The sequence below is a fragment of the Passer domesticus genome, chromosome 6 (genome assembly GCF_036417665.1).
Source record: "Passer domesticus isolate bPasDom1 chromosome 6, bPasDom1.hap1, whole genome shotgun sequence".
NCBI classification, from domain to species: domain Eukaryota; kingdom Metazoa; phylum Chordata; class Aves; order Passeriformes; family Passeridae; genus Passer; species Passer domesticus.
Genome location: NC_087479.1, coordinates 46,034,938 through 46,050,507, shown reverse-complemented (window position 1 = coordinate 46,050,507; position 15,570 = coordinate 46,034,938). Strand labels below are relative to the sequence as shown.

Below are 15,570 nucleotides of genomic sequence, written 5' to 3'. Positions count from 1 at the left end.
TTTAAAAGTCCTTTTCTGTATTCAGCATTTCAGTTCACTTGGATAATGGTACAGCATAAAGACTCAAACTAATGGAAAATGCTGAACAAAATGCAGGGAGGTACAAATTTGCCATAAATTAATTTCATTTGGAAATTTGGCTAAGGTTTATAAACATTAAAGGACTGCTATAATTTCTTTAAGATTTTTTTTTGCAGTAGCTGGGATAAGGATCATAATCACTTTGGAGACAAACCTGATGCTCACTTATGCAGTTATTAATATGAGGGTTGATTGGATTCATAGTTTTTTATCTATTTTTTTTTTATTTTAGTAAATTATAAGGAGAATTTACTTTATTTTTATAAAGTATTATTAAGTTTGCAATGTCAAAACACTAGGAGGTATTGATGTTAAGACCATCAGTGCAGTTCCATGAAATAGTTTTAAATTACATGGGTGAAATGTTATGTTTCTTAGAGGGTTCCTGCTTTTTTTAGACAGAGCTTAGATAATGAATGTTTTTCCTCTTCAATTATTTTTACCTCTGTGTCCTAACATTTTTTTACTGTGTGTTATTCAATCCTCACTGGATACAGTCAGCAATTTCCTCAGTTACTTCTCTGTGGTGCCCATCACTGGAGTCCCTGAGAAGTTCATCAGTAGTAGTATGTTGCTTTTGAAAATACATTTTTAAGTACTTGGGATGTATTATCTTTATTTTACATACTGCTAAATAAGGCATAGTAATTTGGGGCGCAAATGGTCTAACCCCCCTAGGATTAATTTTCAAAATACTGAACCGTATTTTGATAGTCGCATATCTCCAGATAGAACTGTGCAGGTCCTACAGTTCTGCAGCTGAGATGTTGAAGTGTCCAGCACTAGAAGAAAAAAATCATCAAGTGTGAAAATTCCAGTTTTAATAAATATGCCCAGCATCAAAACTATTCAAAATAAGGGAAAATTTAAATCCATTTCAACACGGTGACATCTGTGTGCCATTTTCACTCTGCAGTGGCCAAATTCCCCAGGCAGTGAGAGAGGACAGAGGACAACCATCACGCTCAGAGTGTGCTCTCATTGAACCTCGAATCCGGGTTCAGCTCCCTGCAGCAGGTGCCTGATGTGCACACAGTCCAGTGGAGAGCAGCAGGATCCAATCAGAGCCTCAGGGTTGTGCAATCCTGCGTACGCACAAAGATGGCACGCTGTGACTTCTGATAGCCTGCACTCCCTGCTCACGTAAGTAACCCTTCCTTGGTGAGTCTGAGCAGGGACAGAACTACTCATGAGAAATTCTCATGGGTTCTGTGTTGTAAGTTATCACAGACCGTGGGTTTTAGATATATTCTCTAAATATGCATCATGGAGGTGACTAATTGGTCTTGCAGGGTTTGCTAAACTGAGCTGTCAGACTCCTTATCATTTTGCAGTGCTGAAGTATGATATAAAACAAGAATGCTGTCAGACTTGAGCAGCTGGACTTGTACTGTATTGAACATTCAACACGTCAGTGGATGAATTGCCTGTTGACCTTTTTATAGTCAGTTTTCGGCTTTATTGATCTGAAATTTCTGAAAATCCTTATCTGCTTTGGTTGGTTGCTGAAAATGGCTGAAAACTGGTGTTGTGTGTGCATGTTTTCAAAATAAGAATTGTATGAACTGAACTTTCTTACCATGACCTGAAATGACTTGCAGAGCTAGAGATGAAGAGAAAATTATTCTTCTCTTTTCTGTTGCCATAATCAAACAAATACTATCCATGTCAGTTCGACTGCCAGTCTTCAGTAGGAGATTGATGTTGTAAGCTGGTAGTGATTGTTGCAGATGGTGTCTAATTTTTAGAGTACATCTTCTAACTCTTCACCTCATTTGAGTGCTAACAATATTTCTGATTAAATGAAGGTAGAGTCTGAACTATTAACAATAAATTGAACAGAGAGAATCACATGTAAATTTCAGATCTGAAACTGATTTTTGTAAACTGCTGATTAGAAAAGTAAGAAGTGACTGTCTAGAGTCATGCTAGATGTGACATTCTGTGTGTGGTTAGTTCTAATACATGCTTATGGGCTGATGGCTTTATACAAATGTGGAGTAGAAGAGCTATGATTCCTTTTATACAACACAATAAAGCACAGGTGTCTCTTCTTTATATTGCTCTTAATAAATTAGGAATCTTGTTAAAGTTTCTGGAAGGAATTTTGGACACTATAGATAGAATACTGCACTAGATTAATTAAAATAGGCAGTAATGAATACATCAAATGCAGATCTGAACTGAGAAGCTTACAATCTCTATGCAGTGTATACTGGAAAGATTTGAAGAAAGCTTGTTCATTGTTAACTAATTACATGATCATGGAAATGAATACAAAAATTATTTCTGTAAAAAGCTGACTCTTTTGGAAATTGAAGGTGAAGTAGGGTTTCTTATTGAAATTTATCTCAGATTAATATTGACACAAAGGGCTGTTGTCCATTTTGTTGTCCATAGCCTTATCAATGCAATAACATTTTTGATAGAGAAAATATTGTCACGAAATGAGGAGACTTTTTTCATGTCTTCACAAGAATAAACAAATAAATTACTCTCCACAATCTAAAGTTTGACATATGTTTCATAGCAGGTAGTGGGCTCTCAAGCCTTCTGAAACAAACACGATCCAGAAGGCTGTTCATCTCCATGTTGTGTTTCTGTCCAACAAGAACAGAAACAGGAAAAGTAAGTTTGCTTTTATGGTGTGGATCCTGCAGTTTTGGAACTCCTTTGTATGCTCATTTGTTCTCTCTGAATCATTCTTGCAAACAGGTGGGGAGCGCTTTCTTTTCTTGCAGTTTTGGATTGAATTCAAGGCTCCAGGAAACCCAAGTCTCTTACGCTGGTGAATTTCAAAGCGGTTCAGCATAACTCAGCTGGGCTGCAGAAGGAAACCTGCAAGTCCCATGCTTTGTCAATGGTATTCTAAACACTACATTTCTTGACTCAAAGACTTAAAACTATCAGGTAATCACTTTTGTTGAATCAGATTCCTCTACATCCCAGACCATGCTCTCATACATATTTTATTCTGTACTTTTTTCATGTAACTTACCAATTTAAATTTGGGGCAAATCATTTAGGCAAACATCCCTTCTTGGCTCAGAGATTCCCGATGACAGAGAATTGCCTGCATCCGTTGAAAATCTGTTTTCCTTGTTATATACTCAACAAAGCTGTTTTCCTTGTTATATACTCAACATTGACAGAGTCTTCCTTTTCTAAGGGAAGAATCAAGGGGAAAAACCTACACAAGGGGAAAAACCTACACATCAGCAGCTGAAGCATTTCCCAGCTGAACACTAAGTCAGTTCGCTGAAAGATTTATGTCAAAATTTGGTTAAAATCAGTTTGGCAGCCTTGTTTTTCATACAGAGCTTCAGTTCCCAGGAAATCAGTCCAGTTTTGTCCCACACAAGGGAAGGTGGATCAGATCAAGAAAGGATATTGTCTGCAGATTAAAAAAGCGAGAGAAGCCTTTCACTGTGTTAGGAATGGTTTGGGTTGCGTGTAGCCGGAGCTATACAAGAGTCACTTCAGCCTGTTCTCTAGGCTCTGTGGTGTACTTCAACTTTGCTGTAACTGCTGCAGATTGAAAGGTTTAAATGATTTTTTCTTTTATGATTTGTATAACACTTAGTAAGTACTGAGCGGTTTGTGCACGTTGTGGCTTGAAGCTCCATCAAGCTAGACCCTTGTTTGAACAAGCTTACCGTGGGTCACATGAATTCATTACATTTACACTGATTAGGGTGGCTGAGGAAATAAAACATGCAATGTTGTAATCAATAAGGTGAAATCACTTTGCCTTCTAGCAGTTCCAAGCTGAATTGATAAGTATCACTAAGAGTTCTTCATAAAATTTTGTACATTTTCTCTTATGTAGCATTATAATAAGCTAGATTCTTAAGTAGTAAAAAGAGGTTCCAGTGTATCTGACCTATAAAATCTTGACATTCAATTAAACTTCTTCCACTGAAGGATTCCTTTGCAGATAATGTCAAAACTTACTATGCTGTTCTCAAAGCAAAGGCTTTTCTCTCAACTCTTATGAAGTAATGATTATCTCTGTGTTGTGCAATCCACTAAATTCAGTTGTCCTGGGAGATGATCCTCCTTGATAAGCAATGTACTTTGACAATGTATTTTACAGAAGCTAGGGGACAATTCCTTGGGTTTAGAATTTGCATTGTTTTAACTTCTAAACTGAGATAAGCAGGCTTGGGGTTTAGTTTCTTTCCCCCCCTCCTCACTTTGTTTTTTTTGTATGTGTGTGTTTTATGTAAAAATAGGTATCGTAGCTTAGAAGTTTAAAAATCGGTGAAATTGAAGGGATGATGGTTTGTGCTGGTTCCCACATTGGTAAATAAAGGGATGGGATAGAAATGCCTGAAAAAGCAGGTCAGAGCCACTATACATGAATAAGTAAATAAATGGATCTAAGAACACTCTCCCTGTATAAAGAGCAATGAGTTTTACACTATGGAGTTACAACATGTAAGATTAGCCAGGACAAATCCTATTAAAATCTTAAATACACAACAAGCCTAACCACTGTCTAGGGCAGTGTATAACAAAGCTCGGTATTTAATAACAATGTCAGGTTAAATGCTAAGAAAGGGTGGAGGCCAAAGCTATGGCACTGATGAGGATTTTAAGTGCCTACAGTCGGTGCACAAGTTCAATCACTCCTGCCCTTGCCATTCCCTGAATACAAGGTATTTAAAACTCAGAGCCACATTTCATAGTGTCAAAACAGTATTTGTTGAAACACTGAAAGTCAGAAACAATGCTTTTGTTGGCAGCCTTCTTGACATGTGCTTGTTCAAAGCAGGGAAGAAACGGTGTGACACAGTGTATTGGAGAAACAGCTCCAGACAGATCTCCCTTGCATTACTACTTCTCTTCATTCCAATAACTACAAAAAATAAAACTACTCATTATGGAAGTGCCACCACACAAGAGAATCTTCTTGTCCCCTTCTCCTGGGAATATTGGGAGATTAAGGAGGAAAAGTAGAAGGAATGGTAATTGTAGGTAGCATGCTGTACAATGGTAATGCTGCATCTTAAACTGGCCACAATCCCAAACCAGATTTGCTTACAGATCACTGCTTCTTGAAGACTTTGCAGCTCTGGTTAAGGTGAGCTGAAAGAGCTGGAAATGGCATTGAGGGGGGCTGGGCTGAGCAGGAGGTGTTATGGGCAGACTGCTTCCTTCATGTGTCACTACTATCATCTGCAGGATCACTGAGCCTAAAGAGAAGGTTTACCCTCTACAGTGAAAAATGTATTTAGAAAATTTTGCAGCTATCCTGGATATTGGCAATTGGTTTTTACATCCTCAGCACTTGGAGTCTGACTAGCATATCCTTGACTGCATTATTTGAGGATAGCTATAGGTCTTTTCCTATTGCTAGCAGGAAATGTAATCATCATAAGAACCACTGGTAGTTACAAACTGAAGTCTGACTTGAAAAATCTCTCTAATCAGGATGAAACTGCAGTAAAAATTCCTGGCAGCAGACATGACATGCATAAGGATGTGCAGCAATGCTCTGGAAGCATAAGACTTGTAAGCCTACCTCATGTGAAACAGGAAGTGAAAGGATGCTATTTTACAGACCTGCTAACTGGGTATTATAACAAACTGTATGCACCTGCCTGGCTGGCTTCTGGCATCTATTTCCCTCTGCAATTTCTGAGTACTTGTTGCCCATCCAAGGTTGATATTGTCAAGGAACGGTGTTACCAAGTCATTGAATGGCTTTATGTCCAGAACAGATACTTATTTATATGTTCGTACAAAGAACTAGAATGATTTGTGATATCAGTATAATATATAATAATAACTTACTATATTAATTTAATAAACTCTTAATGTATAGAATTCCCATTTTAGCATTTTCCCATTCTCTCAGCAAAATCTGTGCTGTTTGAATATGTATTTTCTATTAGAGTGAAGAGCAGATTTTATCATGACAGTATTTTTAAACAAAGTATTGAGCAAGTACACAGTCACAGAGATTGCCAAAAGGTTGTTCTGTTTAGTGCCAAAACACTAAATATACAACTTCAAGTCAAGCATCATCAAAAACAAAGACTAGCTTGTTCAACCATTATCTAAGCGAACAAGAACTACAGCAAAGAATACAATTTTGTAGTTGGTTTCCACCCGAAGGTGCATGTTTAATACTAAGCTGTGCTCTGCAGATAGGTGTCTGAAAGAAAATTTCTTATATTAAGAAGAAGAAAGTAGAGACCTCTCACTTTATTTTATCTGAGATTAATTCAAAGCTTTCTTTTAATAGTAACCATACCACCTGTAACCACACAGGTCCCAAATTTGGGATTCTTGTTCAGCCAAAATATCTCCTATGAAGACCTAGAGGTTAAACACATTTGTTTCTGCAATGACTGCAAAAAACAAAATTGCACTTTCACCTGGAGAGTTCTCCTGGTTCATCTAATGTGGATAGAAGAGTAATTTATTCTTGGTGGGTGTTGCTGTGTACTAAGGAGTTTAAATATACTGAGCTGAGTACCAGCCTGCACGTATGAGGAGCATGCCAGTTTACACAGGGCTTCCACAGGTGTCAGACAGCACATTTTCCATGATGGAAGAGACAAATATTACTGTATCTGTCACAGGTTCTTGGAAACAATCCTGAATCCCAAGAGCTTCCCTCTTGGCTGACTAAACAGAGAGCAATACACCTGAAAGGGCATGCTCTTATTGAGAGTTATGGTGCAGCAACAGCAGGAAATAAGCAGAGTCCTCAGAAATCCGTGTTGCCAATGTGCATGTCACGGGTTTTTTCCATAATTATATTCTTTAAGATAACATATTTCAGCCAGAAAATGTAACTCTATTTTGAACAAAAACACTCTGGTCAGGTTAAAACCCAGATTCTGAAGTATATTCTGTCTTTATCTGTAGTAGAACCTTCAGTTGAACTAATAATATATATTGACCCTATAGTCTCTGTAATTAATTCTGTCAAACTTCTGTGCAATTATCCTGTGGCTTGTGATTGTTTGCTTGGCTGTTTGAGACCACGGATACCTGCAAGCGCAACAACCTGTTGACCAGATCACACATTTTCACATCTCAGAAATATAGTACTTTAAATTCTGAAAATTCTCAGATGCTGTCCCAGTGAAATTCAGTACCAATCAAGGCTTGGTTCCAAGTCCAATTTCCCACTTGTTAGGCAGGGATTTGGCTGATGACTCCTGACTATTCCTCCTAGCAGGGCTACAGAGGGGCAACAAGACTCTGCAGCTGAGGAAAGGCAGAGTCTCCCTTTAGCTCTTTTTCTATGCTGGCAAGTAGTGAAGTAGGGATTCAAGGAGCAAAGCTAATGTGAGAATGGACTGAGGATGCTGAGGCAGTTTGGATGAAAGGCTCCTTTGGTGCACAGAGGGGGAAAGGGCCATTTTTCAAGTTAAGTTGAGTCAGAAAATAAGGAAGGAAGATTTTGACCCTTCTCATTATTAATAATAATTAATTATTGTTATATAAGTTAATACATGCAAATACAAGTTAAAGTTGAATTCTGCATTTGCATGAACTTAATGACTGATGGTTGTGGTTAGAGGTACTTATTCTGACGATTATTTGTTTCAACAAACAGCTTCTAGATCACTTGTCTGCCATTTTTGGGAGTTATAGAATGTTTGTCTACTTTTATTTCACAGAATCACAGAATCAATTAGGTTGGAAAATACCTCTGAGATCATCGAATCCAACCTACTTGTTTGTTTTTCCATATTTGTTCAAGGAGCCAGCTGGGAAGTTGCTTCTGCTAAGTTTAGAAAGTAACACCTACCCTGCTGTAGGAAAAAAAATATGTTGCATTTCCATCATGATTGTTACACTGGGGAAATATCTGAACATGATGGTTTTCACACTGTGATGCCATTTTGGGATTATGTAGGATAGTCAGGTTTTGCATTTAAGAGGAAAACAGGATTAGCCAATTCAAGATAAAAGAAAGAGGAGGAGCAGAGCAGAGATTTCCAAGTCAAAAGGCAAATTTCCTGAAAGTACTACACATCTCCACTCAATTAAGGACAGGGATGCTGAAGTGCTTAGTATTTCACCTGTGTCTCTTGCTTGTGTAGCAACAAATAGTGCAAAGGATTGGAGACATAGCTCTAATCACCTAAAGAAAGGTGATTAGAGCCTCAAGGTACATCATCCCTGCAGATCTGTTGCTGAAAAAGAAAAAAAAAACAACATCTGGGTCTCAATACAAAGTGAATATGTAAACATTAGACACATTATGTTTTCATATGAAAACATAGAAAAGTATTGCATAGAAATGCAATTTTTTATATGAATGGTGGGATGAAAGTAGTTTTCAGAACTCTTAATATTTCTGATTTCTTCTGCTGTTTGATTATCTAGATGAACTAAAGAAGGCAGTGTCCTGGACCAGCTAATACTGGCTTTTTCTGCCAGGTCAGACGCTCTGGCTGCCCTGTGAAATTGTTTCCTGAGACATTTGCTGATCTCATTTAATATATCTTTTGATAACCAGACTTCCAGAGGTATCTGACCACTGCAGCAGTTCTTCAGCCACCCAGGCAACAGACAGTAACCTTTGCAAAGCTGCTGCTGCCTCTGAAGCCATTACTGAATTTTTACAGAGAGCAACTTAGATGAAATTCTGTTGCCAGTATTTAATTTGTTTTTAAATTATGCAATAATTTAAGACTTAAAAATAAGATAAAGATATTTATAATGTGCATGAGCCCTTTGGAAAGACTTGAAAAGTCTTAGATCTGAGGTAAAGTTCAGTTAAACTTGTGAGGTATATTTGGTGGTGTAATTATTAGCCAGCTCAATTTTTAATAAATGACCATAAACCCACTGTCTTTGATATATGAGCACTTAGCATTAGATTTGCATTCAGCTTGTTCTGCAGGGAGGAATGCTCCTTATATCAGTGTATAGACCATTTTTAAACCAGATATAATGCTTTAGGTGGGATAGGAATCCTTTATCCCAAAATCAGTGCACGTGAACATCTAGCTATAAAAGATTGTAATCATTACTTGTAAATTATGTCCCCAAGTGGGACCACATTGATCCTTTAAATGAGGTTTCAGAACAGAGCTTGTGCTGCACTTCAGTCTTACATTTAAACTCTCTAAATAATTAAGTTAAAGCAAGAATTCTAGCTGGGTATTTATTCTTTGTTATCTATCCATGATAATTTAATTTAAGTGAATGAGAAAAAGCATCTGTTATTTGAACACCCTCAACAGTCTATTCCAGAACTATTACTGTTCTGGAACAAATTCTCCCTAAACCTCTGGAACCCCTGAAAATTTGACATAAATTTAGATACATATCTGCATCAAATGTCTCATAGAAAGCCACTGTTTGGATACACCTAACTGGAAAATTTCTATTCTGTTACCAAAAATTAGTAGAGGTAAATACTTGGGTACTGTGAGTCAGCCCTCTTCTACTGACTTCAGTGTAACTCTCTTGTTTAATGATGAGTTGGGTTCATGATGCCCTGTAAGAGAGGAGCACACAGCCACTGGTGTTCCCGGGAAAAGAGATGTTAAACTAGGATTCTCTGCCCTCCACTGAGGCCACTCAGATGTATACTGAACATTAACATCAAAACCATAACTTAATCTTCCAAAAGCCTGAAAAAGTTTGGATCTGGATCACACTCTTTTCTCTTACCTCTGATTACATACTGGGCTTTGCCTGTTCCACATTTGTAGCAGGCAAAATCTGTTATTTTACAATACATGGGTCAGACCTCATGCCTAGTAAAAATGAAATGTTGGGAATTCAGGGCATATGGGGCAGTATAGAGCCTAATGACCTAAGAAAAATAAATATGTTGGATTACCTGAAGCCAGTCTTGAGAAGGTGACTGTGGAAGGTGGTATGAAGTCATGAACATATAAAGAGAAGCTGAACTGCTGTCCTTATATGTATTTATAAGTGCAAATATCTTCATCTCAGACCAAACCTCTGCTCTACTAGGTGTGTAATTATGGGGCAAAATATTTCCAGAGTGGACTGCAACAAAAGAACAAAAAGACAGACAGCAAAACAGGCACAGGTAATAATGTATAGGAAAAAAGTAGAAAGCATGGAAGCAGGATATAGTACAACATACACAGAGTGCAACTCTTTGGGTAAATATTAGCAAAGAATTACTGCAGATATTCATCCAGGTTCAGGAAAGTGGATACGTGTGTGAAATCAGCTGATCTGCTCAGCCACTACTCACCTGTCGTCTTGGAGGCATTCCATGGACTGGAAGGACCAAGTGCAAGACTGAAATGCCAAAACACCCTGCCACAGCCCGTTCTGCTGGGCTCACAGCATTGCACAAGGTGATCATAAAAGGAGAACTTCATGAAACCGTGTGCAAGATGGAAATACCCTGCAGGAAAAATGTCTTCCTGCTCTAACATTTACCTTCAAGATGTTACAGTTAAGGGCTGGGACTAGGTCAAGGAGGGAAATGAGCTGCATTTTAAACCTCTGTACCCTATAGTTATTTGTGTCCAGTCAGTCACCCATAGCTAATGTTTCTCCTTATTTTATCTTTGTTATGACAGACCCCAGCTACCCAAGACGTGCCATTTGTAGAAATAGCTCTTTAGGGCATGAGGGGGTCCATGAGAACCTCCTTCAAGATGCATCCACTGTGTGGTGCACATGGCAGAGGCTTTCAGCCACTGCTTACCCTGACAGGAAACACACTATGAAAACACTAAAACACAGTATATATTGCTACTTCAGCAGTCATGGCAACAGAAAGCAGTGTTCAGAGCAAAGAATGGTCTTGGCAATGACCCTTTTACATTTTTTTCAACAATGCTCTTTAGAGCAGTGCCACACAGATTACCAGGAAGGAAGAAGTGACTTGGTTGGAAGGAGCAAGAATAAAGAGAAGAACGTAGTAGCATTGAAAAAGGCTGGAAACTAGCTGGTTTTATATTGGGGTGGGAAAGGAGATGTACACCAGTGACCAGCCAGCTCTGATAATACCTTTTGATGGTAAAGACTAATGATGAGAGTGGCTCATGAAGAAATTACTCATCTCCCCCTGTATACAGATATACAGTCCAAGGTCTTTTAGTGTATGGAAACCTTGTTCTTCTCAGTGGCTTTCTGAAATATTGTATCAGTTCTAGGATTAAATAAGGATCCCTGTTGCATGTCAGCATGGATCTTTATTTTGCTGTTAGTCCTGTGACTATTCAGATGGGTGATGGGTTGTATGTAGATCTCTGGGAAGAAGTTCAGATGGTTTGTTCCTTTGGAATGTGGCGCAATCCCCAAGTAATGCTCCCAGGAACAAAAAGGTGCTAGACATTGACAGATGTAACTCTCCAGTTTAATTATGTCCAAAATCGCTCTGATTTCATAGTTGCACTTCTTAGAGTTAGAGTCGCATAGCCAGCAGCTCCTCCTAAAATCCAGATGCAAAGCCCAAAGCTATTGGATAAAGCAGTTTTACCTTCCCAAGGATGCTGGACTATGTTGTATTTCTGTGTTTGATGTGCAGAGGAGCAGAAGAAACATGTCAGCCTGAACCTGACACAGCATCCAGTGACAGGTTCCTGCTGTCCTGGAGGTTGTGGAGCTCACCCATAACAGCTCCCATCTGGGCAAACTTTGGATTTTATGTATGCACCCAGTGAAGAGGGAAAGCTGCATCACTAGTAATGGAAAGGAAGAAAACAGAAAAAAAATCTTGAAGCATGTAAGCCCTTTACTGAGTAATTTGTTTTGTTAATGTGTTAAAATGTCTCTAAAAAGATAGTAGTTTTGCTGCCACAGACATTGTTGGTTCAACTGATTTTGGGGGATAAATTGATTGTTTGGCCATTTACATGTTAGAATTGCAGCCAAAACCAGAAGAGATATGAAACCAGAGCAGCATGGACACCTCATAGATAATTATAATGGGATGAGGTATAGAGAAAAAAGTGTCAACTGATTCTCAGAAACTGGTAAACCATTTTTTAACATCTAATAAAACAAAAGCAAACTCATTACTCTTCCCTCTGACATAGTAATGTGTGAGCTTATATTCTCTATCTGGCCAATAAAAATATTGCCAGTGTGTGGAAAATTAAAGAGTAGTACTTCCCTTGAAAGAAAACATAGGAACAATATTAAAAAAGCAGAATACACATATATGAAACCCATAAATGTTACAATAAAGGTCTTGAGATAGGTGTATGTATATCAGAAGAAATCAAACAAGAAGCTCTTAAAAAAGGGGACTTACAAGAAGGAGGAGGAAGAAATTGTCTGGCATTAGCTGAGAAAATATCAAGCAGAAAATTTCTGGGTTAAAATAAATTAGAAAGATAAATTCATATTTTTTTTAAAGAAAATGCACACTGAGGAAGAAAAAATGGTAAAAAGAGCAGTAATATAATTTGACTGGAAATAAATACCTTTGGGAACAAGCCTAATGGAGGTAGCTTGTGAAAGACATTATTTTCATGCAAACAGGAAGTGAAGAAATACTAAAAGCAAATATATAAAATAATGTTCAGGGGTAAAGATTATAGTTACAGTTATGATTCTTTTTCCTTTACAGACTTTCAAAATCCCTCATTCTTCCAACCCTTTGACCTGGTTAATTTTGAAGTACATAGCTGTTTGAGGTTTGGTTGGGTTTTTTAATATTCAATGCTATTATAATTTAGTGCAAGTACTGCTGGTAGCTCTGACTGTAGTACTGTGTAACATTAAAAATGGACTTTATTGGCCATTTGGAACTCAAATTCTCAACCTGCTGCTCATTTCATGTGCCTTGTAAGAGCCAGATTCCTTGGCTTTACTTTTAAATACGAACACATGTTGCTCAAGGAAGCTTTTAGTTCGAGAGCATCTCTGAAAGTCCATTTTATAGGTTCAAAAGAATGAGTATTTTTAGCCAAGTCCAAGAAGAGTTTCCCTCCCTATCAGTGGAACATACTATTCCTGCACTAGTATATGAATATAAATAATTACTTCCTTTCAGTCAGGAAACTTCACAATTCTCTGTCTGAACCCTGAACCACAAACCTCAAAGAAAGCTGAACTCTCCCAGTGACTGGAACATCCTGATGTAATGATTCAACACAGTCTTGGCTTCCATGACAGCTTAATAAGGTAGGTGCTATAGGTAATTTTTCAGGTATGATAGAAAATTCTACACTCTTTTGTTCACCTCTGTGGCACCTTCCTCTTTATCCACTTTAAAGTAGGAACCACTGCAACAAGAAAATTCACACAGTGAGTGAAAAAACACTTTTCCACCAGATATGTAGCAAAGACATGTAAGGGGTGTCAAATTAATTTTCAGTACATTCTCCTCCCTGACCTTTTAGACATTTATGAAAATGAGAATGGAAAAAAAAAAGAAAAAAATAATTACTCTTGGGTTTTTTTCTTTCCATTTCCTTTGGAGTTGTGTTTTTTGAAAGTGTGTTCACATTGGCTCACAAAGCCATTTCTATCTTTAAAACTGTTTCAGATGAGAATTATTTTAATTGTGGAATTTCATACTAAACATAAAAAAGTAAGAGAAGCAAAATTTTTGCTTGCTCTGCATTTATTTTATGTATTTTGATCTTGTCTCTATTACTCTGAAACCTGTGGTAAAATGCCAGGGTGAGAAAGAAGCTTAGCTCTTTGAAATGATTGTGGTCAAATTTGTGTTACACCCTCTGCGATCTGATAACGACAAATCTAACATGTAAATCTTTGCAGAGACATATACATTCAGGTAATCCATTTATTTGCAGACTTGAGCAAATATTGACAGAAGCAACTTCATACCTGTGGGTAATGACCCACCACAGTGATGACAGATCACAGCCCTAACTAGGGCCTGTGCATGGAAACACTGCATGTACAGAGTTTGGCTGCATTTCTCATGCAGTATAATGTGTTTCCTTCTTTTGCATTAAAATTGATCAAGACAAAGGAATGACACTGATCTTCTTGGGTCGGGTGTCAGAAGCTACTTCTGAAAGCTGCTTTTTAATGGTGTTTGCTACAGAATGGTGTAACCTCAGGTGGAGCTATGCTACATGTTCCAGTCAGGTTCTAGGTGGGCTGAATGATGCTCTGGGGGTGGTTCTCTCCACTCTCAATGGAGGAGGACCATGAAACTTACTGCTGGATTTAAGACACCCAGTGAGTGCATTTCACTCTATGAGTTTTTCACCTCCTTGGATTCCATTTTAGCTAGGATGATACAGGCTAGGTGTGAGAGGTTTTGCTACATCCGTAAACCAGCATGCATGTGAATACCCACCTGAAAACTGCTTTTTGGAGAATAGTCCATCCAGTTTTGTAGATGTAGATATGATGTGATGCAATAATATTTTTGTAATAGCAATGGTCTGAATATATTAGTAATGTAAATCTTTTGGGTAATGACTTTAAGAACAGACCTAAGTAAAAAAACTCTTAGGTTTAATAGGTTACTCTTCTGCTGGTGGCAGTTTGGATAATTGTAGGTTCCTAAATTGCTTATAATATCATCCTACTTTCAATGTGACTTTTTATTCTAGAGTTCTATCCCCAAAAAAGGTGTTGAGTCTGAGATAGACCATATCATTATAGTTCAACAGAAGAAAAGAAAGGGAAACGGTTTTGTTATTTTTAGAAGAGAAACTGCCCTCCTACAAGTTCACCAAGTACTCCTCCCTCAGTATATCTTGCGTGCCTGCTTGATGAGGAACCGCAGGCTTCAGTGTATCTGACTCTCCAAAGAGTGTATTTTGTAGGTGTGATGCCAACGTGCAGCTGTGCACACCTCAAAACAAGGCCCTTCTTGATTTACTCCAGTCTATACAAGGGTTGCTACTGGAAGAACTAGTCAGGAATATTATGCCAGGGTGAATTTGCTAAAATTATCTTTCTAGTGACCAGTCAGCTTCCAAAAAAGAAGCATCTCTCCATCTCTATCTCTTCACCCCAAGAAGAAGCTTTCCGTCTACCCGCTTGGATGGCTCACTGTTGGCCTACAAAGGACCTTAATGTCAAAACCAGGAAGCAAAGACACTGCAGGTTGATTTTCTCCCCCCACCCCCTTTCCCCCACCCCCCCCTTTTTTTTTTTAATCCAGATTTTGGGTGAACTTTTCTTCCAGGTGCATAATTCCTTTTCCTTTTCCTTTTAAAATAGGGAAGGTATGTGTGGTTTTAGTACATCTCTAATTATATTCCATAGCTTGCTGAAGCAAAGTTGAAATTATAACTTTCATGATGACAGTGAATCAATTTTTCTACCCTGTGTAGGGTGGATATGAAGGCTAATGTCCTCCCAATGCCATTAACTCAGGGTTGCTAAAGGAAGTCTTGTGAAGGAAAGTCTTCTCTTATCACTTGGCATTTCTGACTTGCTAATCTGATTTCAAAGAAAAATTGTTTATAGGAGTTCCTGGTTCAAATCCTCCTCCTTGCTAAAGTTGATGTCAAAGCATGTGCAACAGTAACTGGATGAGCAAGTCAAGCTTGTTGAGTTCAGATACAGAAATGCTAACAATTT

At 38.1% G+C, this 15,570-nt stretch overlaps 1 long non-coding RNA gene across 2 annotated transcripts in view; it reads right to left on the bottom strand.

Moving 5' to 3' along the window:
* Positions 1-5,698: 5,698 nt before the first annotated feature.
* The window catches only part of LOC135303405 (uncharacterized), a 54,647-nt gene continuing 44,775 nt past the window's right edge, over positions 5,699-15,570 (bottom strand). For both annotated transcript variants that reach the window (XR_010364896.1, XR_010364897.1), the window contains 2 exons: positions 9,905-13,283; positions 5,699-8,243 (listed from right to left, as the gene is read on the bottom strand). This is a non-coding gene — a long non-coding RNA (uncharacterized LOC135303405). The remainder of the gene's footprint in view (positions 8,244-9,904; positions 13,284-15,570) is intronic.